This window comes from Nylanderia fulva, unplaced genomic scaffold, assembly GCF_048542155.1.
Source record: "Nylanderia fulva isolate GAGA-0341 unplaced genomic scaffold, ASM4854215v1 Scaffold1727, whole genome shotgun sequence".
NCBI classification, from domain to species: domain Eukaryota; kingdom Metazoa; phylum Arthropoda; class Insecta; order Hymenoptera; family Formicidae; genus Nylanderia; species Nylanderia fulva.
The window spans coordinates 1-7,292 of record NW_028189976.1 but is presented as its reverse complement, the minus strand read 5'-3'; the positions used below and the strand labels follow the sequence as shown (position 1 = coordinate 7,292).

At 38.0% G+C, this 7,292-nt stretch overlaps 1 long non-coding RNA gene across 1 annotated transcript; it reads right to left on the bottom strand.

The window, feature by feature from the left end:
* Positions 1-6,140: 6,140 nt before the first annotated feature.
* On the bottom strand, positions 6,141-6,919 carry LOC146723710 (uncharacterized). Its single transcript, XR_014924424.1, has 3 exons — positions 6,904-6,919; positions 6,422-6,538; positions 6,141-6,166 (listed from the first exon to the last, which is right to left on the bottom strand). It is a non-coding gene; the product is annotated as an uncharacterized LOC146723710 (long non-coding RNA).
* Between the last annotated feature and the right edge of the window lie 373 nt (positions 6,920-7,292).

The window sequence follows — 7,292 nt, the reverse complement described above, 5'->3', positions numbered from 1 at the left end:
CCCCGGGCCTCAATTAAAATTTAAACCATGATTTCATTTTATACCATTTTAGATCCAATGTTCATGAATTTTAAAATAGATATAAAATTAACATTCACAGGACATTCTGTGCAACTGTAAACATAAATTAATCAAATTATGCAAGTATATATAATATAAAACTGCATTTTAAATTAATATTATATATATTAAGCATGTGATTTCTTATCCAAATAGTCAAATTTGTGAAAATAGATTTTACAAATCATATATAATAATACTTTTATTAAAACCAATCCACATATTATATACATATATAAAATTTTCAATCCAAAATAGTGATGTTTTATTATTTTTAAATCAATTTTTTTCGTTATTTTAATATTTAAAATGCCTGATATACAGAGTGTCCCATAATTCGCGAACCACCGCGAATGGGCAGATAGAGCGTGTTAAACTAAATAGAAAAGTCCTGTATCGTTTTGCGATATTCGCAATAATTATTGAGTTATTAACTAAAATATCTAAACGAATGAGCGGGTAGAAAGCGGTAGGCCGGACTCGGTTTGCATGTACCGCTTAGTATCAAAGTATCATCTTACTTTTCGGCGCCACTACATTGGTCGCCGCTCGCTGCATGACGCCGCCTCTCGATCAAATAATGCTTTCTACCTGCTTATTCGTTTAGATATTTTAATAAATAACTCAATAATTATTGCAAATATCGCAAAATGATACAGGACTTTTCTATTCAGTTTAACACGCTCTATCTGCCCATTCGCGGTGGTTCGCGAATTATGGGACACCCGTATATAGGCTATTTTTATGTTTTATTTCTATATTTTAAACATACATATATTTTAATTTTGCCACGTGAAGCTTCTCTGTTTTGATTTTCATACGATATTAAATGATTTGGCGATGGATATCCATCTCTCCTAAAATTTAGAAAATTTCTAGATCTTGCAAGTTATTTTTAGCATGAAATAGGCAAAGATTCATTTGTACATGAGTCTAATTGATCATCTTATTTATTGGTCAATTAAAGGCAGGACTTTCTGATTGTCAATCGTGTGCTAGTCACTTTAAGCTTCGGGCGATATGAATGGTTGTGTTCAATCACACTGTGTTCACTTGGATTTTTTTCTTTGGACACAACCATTTATATTAACTGTGGTGTGGTTTGATGGTTTAATAAAATACTCTAACAGTTTCAAAAAGATTCATTGAATGTTTAAAAAAAAATTAAAAAATCTCCTTATTTTTTAACAAAGGCTCAGAAATAAATAAATCGTATACATATATAAAGACAAAGAAAAAAGAATATATATGTGCTATTTATATTTCTTTTTTCGTGGTTTTTACAAATGCACTGAACATTTCAGTTTTAATGTAGCATACATATACATATATAGAATTCATTGTATATAATTAATTTCAAGTCACATGACCGTTGCTATTTTAAAAATAGTATACTATTTTGAAAATGATGAGAACTTTGAATGATACAGAGAAAACATCGCCCGCAGTAAATTGTAAAATTAGTTAATATTACAGCTGTATTATTTACAAAACTAATAGCAGTATTAAAAATTATGCAAGATTAATTGATATCTAATTGAACAAAATAAATATATATATCTATAGGTGAGGAAGGAATTAAATATGGAGAAACCGAATAACGTATTGTATATATTTTTTGAAAGTATTCTTCTTTGAGAAAGTTTTTTCTTTGAAAAAAAAAGGAAGTAGAACAGGAAAAAAGGAGTATTCGAGCAGAGAAGTAGAGAAAAACACACAGCAAAGGCGAAAAAATTAAAAAAGGAAGTATAATGAAAGAAAGATAAATTAAAAAATACACAAAATACGAGGTTTAGTCATTCGAAATTTCGCTAAGCATGGCAAGAGGAATAATAAGGAGAAAAAGAAAAGATCATACAAATTATATAGATTTGAATTATAGATAAATTATATCAATAACGAAACTATATTTACTAATACTCCAATTCAGGTAGCAAGCGCACATCATTTGAACATCATGCATTTGCTGCCTGAAAAAAAAGAAGATAAAAAATATACAAAAGAAACATCATAATAATTTCTATTTTTTAAAAATAATTTTTTTTAAATAACAATTGAAAAAGCTTCTTTTTATTAAAAATAAGGAGTATAAAAAGACTTGTAAGAGCTGTGTAAATGGGAATTAAGTTTAATAAAAATCAACGCATATAATAAGAAATTATAAGATACAAGTAAAAAATTAAATAAAATATGATTAATCGCATATGTATGGAATTTGACAATTACAATAAAATAAATTAAATAAATAGACTCATAGAGAAACGTTAGAACGAAGTCAGAACGGACGTTTTGATTTGATTTTTCAAGTCGTCTTCAGCGCAAAATATAAATAATTACAAAAAAAATCAACTAAAACATTGTATCAAAACTAATAACCTACAGGAGTCATAATGTGTATAAAAATATTTACAATAACCAGATATTAAATACGTTAGCAATAGACAGTCAATTATGTTTAAAAAAAAATTATAAGTAAATGATTATTCAAAAAGTAAGCGAAAAAGTAAACCGCAAGCGTTGTGGGAGTCGTGAAGATATCTGCTTTATGCATCATCTCATAAATACTTATTTCACCTCTAATTAACTGATTGAGATGAACGCTGATTATAAAAAGACATAATCTAGTGATTTCTGTACCGATCAAATTTTTAATCTAATTGTAAACGATGACCAACACAATCTTTAAAATATATGATATGCTTACATAATTATAATTGGCTAATTATCTTTTGTGGCACTCAAATATCCTTGTCTCCGATCCTCCGCATATCCGCGCCTTCGTTACGGTTCAAATAAATATATAACGGTCATTTCATAGATTCTTAAATATAGACTTTATTTCAACTTCAGAAGTGGGATACGTGTGGGAGTATCCGTCGGAATTCGGTGTTTTTAGAAAAAGAAGAAACAGTTTGTCTTTTATAAATAGGCGATTTATTCGCTTGGTACAGTCCTTGAAACCTCACGTTAGAACAGCTTCGTAAGAAAGCAGAGAGGTACGCACTCCCAACGACGGAAGGCCGCAGTCATTTGTTGGACTCTATTATGAGTCATCTAGAAAGACATGGACTAGTACAGGAGATGGCCCAACTCACTCCTCCTCTTAGTCCGACCAAGAAAGCGGTGCCGGCAAAGGGCCGCAGACCTGTTGAAAACGTTGGCGACGGTCTCGGAGCCGCAGGCGACGCATCGGAACTGCAGGCGACGTCATCGGAAACGAAGGAGACGACGGACCTGATGAGGCAGATGCTGGTGGCCCTCCAGCAGCAGCAGTTGAACCTACTGTTCAATGTAGTTTTGGAGCAGCGCGAGAGAGACCGCCGCTGCCCCGGTTCAGCACCATGAAGCGGAGCCAGTTTCCCCGCCGGGACCCTCGAGGGCCCCGAGAGTTTCGCCGACGGACAAAATTGACCGTTGGACAGCAGTCCTGGACGCCGGGCGGATCAGTCCAGGCGCTGGCTTCACAGATCCGGAATTTGCGGGCCAGGACGAAAACAACGTGCACGCGTGGGTGCGACGAGTTGACAAAGTCGTCCAGGTGCACAGCGTCTTGATGGAGCGATCTTCCAAGCAGCTTCCAGCCGCCTTACAAAATCGGCCCGCCGGTGGTACGACGTCCAGGGAGACGCCGCGGTGGAGTCGTGGAGCGACCTGCGAACGGAGATGGTGAAAATTTTCGACCGAAAAAATACCGTTCTTCCGCGTGATGCAGAAGATCGAGGCACGGAAGTGGCTTCCAGCCAAAGAAACTTTCGATGAATACGCCATCAAAAAGCTAGCAATAATGCACAGGGTGACCTTCCTGAAGCGGACAAAGTACACTTACTGGTGAGCGGAATCACCCTGACGACGTTGAATGCGACTGCGCTGTCTCTATCGGAGGACTCCTTGGACGGTTTCCTGGAGAGGATGCGGCGGATCACCCAGGGCGCCTCCGAGTGGGATAAGAAGTCCCGCAGGCGGGTCCGTCCAGCAAAGGTGGCAAGGGACCCCTGCAAAAACTGCGGTTAAAAAGGGACATTCTCACAAGGATTGTCGGGGTGAGCCTACCTGTTTCTATGTAAGGAAAAAGGGCATCGACGGTTCGATTGCCCTATCCTTAAGAAGGAGACGAAGTCGGCGACCAGGGTGCAGCCAGCAGCAGGGATCGCTGCGGCCAGCGTAACGGCCGATACGGTAGCGTCCGACCTCGTAGCAGCGACCCAGGATGCGCGTAACTTAATTGTCGATGATCCGCTAGTCCGTATAGATAATCCTAGAAAAATCATGTAGTTTTCTAGACCTCGTTGATACGGGCAGTCCGGTTTTATTTGTAAAAAAAAAAAAGCATTTACGAAAAATATATTGCGCCGTTTCGCGTATTAAAATCGGTAGAAACGAATTTGAGAAATCTCTCGAGCATTCCGTTAAACATCCTTGGTTCGGTAGAAGTACAAATAAAGTTACAAAAAATAGAGGACAAAGTGTTTCGATCAACTTGTATGTTTGCATTCCGACGCTTTTCAGGGCGATATTATTCTCGGTAGAGAGTTTTTGACAAAAAGTAATCTCACCTTAGTGTACGAACCAGCGGCACAAGGTGAACGCGACCAAGTAAACATGTTTTCGCAACTTGCCCCTTTGTATAGATGAAGACTCGAATCTGAACAAATAATTGAAAATCATGAGATAGACTTCGAACACGAAACAAAAGTACAGACAAACAAAAGAAAAACTTATTTTGAAGATCCAAGAGCAGGAAACTTCACCTGTTAGCGACGATTTTGCGGTACACGTTCACTTGAAAGATCCGTCGATCTATGCGTTCGCACCTAGGCGCTTCGCAAATGTCGAGCGGACGCAGATACGACAAATTACGGACGACCTCCTAGCCCGCGGAATTATAAAACCCAGCGTCTCGCTTTTTGTGCTCGAGTTGTACCTGTAAAAAAAAAAAAAGGGTAAAATGCGTTTATGTGTCGATTTGCGACCATTAAATAATCGCGGGGGTGAAACAGAAATATCCGTTCCCGGTTATCGAGGAATGCCTGTCACGGTTGAGGGGCAGTCGCGTTTTTACATTGTTAGATCTAAAAGACAGCTTCCCAGATTAAGGTGCATGAAGACTCTACAAAGTATTTTCGTTTGCAACCCGGATGGTCAATTTGAATTCACACGGTTACCTTCGGTATTGTGAGGCACCGGCCAAATTTCAAAAAAGACTCATACAGATACTCAATCCATTGATTAGACAAACAAGGTGATAGATATCTACATAAAGACGTTTTGATACAATCAGTAATGGTGATCAGAATTTAGATATATTAGAAGTTCTGATTACATTAAAAAAACACGGTTTTTAATTAAATTTCAGAAATGCAAATTTTGAAAAAAAAGATAGAATTCTTAGGCTATATTATAAACACGGACAGTATTACCTTAAGTCCCCGACACGTGGGACGCGATCACGAGCTATAAACAGCCGACAGACAGATTGAAGTTACAGCGTTTTTAGGTCTCGCGAGTTATTTTAGAAATTTGTCAAAACTTTGCGTTAAAAGCCAAACCGCTTCAAAACTTATTAAAAAAAGACGTTGTATATAACTTTGACGAGCAATGCGTTCAAGCGTTTGAGTCCTTAAGAAAGAGCTGACCTCCACTCCGTTGCTGTGGTTGTATAATACGTCGGCTGAAACCCAATTGATACCGACGCATGTAGCTTAGGATTCGGTGCGATTCTTCTCCAGCGTCGTGATAACTGGGGACCGGTAGCGTACTTCAGCCAGGGCAACGAACGCCGCGGAGGCGAAGTATCACAGCTACGAATGCGAACAGCTGGAAATGTTAGCGATTATTAAGTCAATTGAATGTTTTCATATATATTTATATGGTACGTGATTTACCATTGAACTGATTGTAACGCGGTCGTATATGCGGTGAACAAGGCGAATCAAAAACTCGCAAATCGCGAGATGGATTCTGGCATTACAAAATTATACCTTCGATATTGTACACCGTCCTGGTAGTCGCATGGCGCACGTAGACGCCCTTAGCCGGAGCGTAGCACATGTAGACGAACTCCGCTAGAAAGACAGCTTGAATCCTTCAGCTAACAGACCCTAGAATCCTGGAAATTAGTAAAACGTTAGAATTAGAAAGCAGTGATAAATTCGAACTAGTAGACGGCCTGGTATACAAAAAAGTTGAGAATGAGCTTAAATTTGTAATTCCTGAATCAATAATAGGTAATATAATAAAAATCTACCATGATGAGATGGCCCACTGCAAAGCAGAGGGAAAAATGTGATGGAAATCATACAAAAACTATTGGTTTCTCACCACGAGAAAGCGTGTGCGTGGGCTACATAAAGAATTGTCTTACTTGTCTCACTGCTAATAACGCGTTGAATAGATTTGAGAGAAAATCTCAGCTGTATCCGTTGCCCAAGATACCTTTAGATGCACTGCATGTAGACCACTTCGGTCCACTGCAAGACTCCTGAAAAATATAAATATATATTAGTTTGCAATCGATGCCATTCACTAGATTTACATGGTTGTTCCCTACTAAATCAACTAGTAGCAAGGAATCAATTGACTGTCTTGAAAATATCTTTACAATTTTGGCAATCCGCAGAATTAATTTCAGACCGAGGGACAAACCTTACATCAAAAGAATTTATAGAATCAATCTCGATCAAAGATATTAAACACCGCAAGGCGGCTGTCGCAGCACCATAGGCTAATGGAACAGTAGAGGGAGTGAATAGATTTTTGAAATCATCTTTGACTAAAATAATAGACTCAACCGACGAGCGGAAAAGTTACCTAGGAAAGATGCAATATGTTATAAATAATACTTACCACTCGGTAATCAAATTTTGGTCCAGCAAGTTGATGTTATGCTTTGACCAGTGCAACCATGCAGATCACTCCTTAGCCAGCTTCACAAAGACCCCTGTCACGGGTTTATGGGACCTAGAAAAAAAAAGGGACTTAAATAAGGACGATGCCTCGCGAGCAACAGATCTTGTGCATATATAACAAGGAATATAAGGATGCTCATAGTATTAAGCCGACACTTTACAAACAGGCGATTCTGTCTTAATAGAAATACTACCCCCAGAATAGGCACAAGCTCGAAGCTTAAACTGAATTACAAGGGGCCTTACCTCATTGCAAAGAGTCTGGGTAATAGTAGATATGTAGTCAAGAATATCCCAGGCTTCAATTTTAAACAGAAAAAACATCCT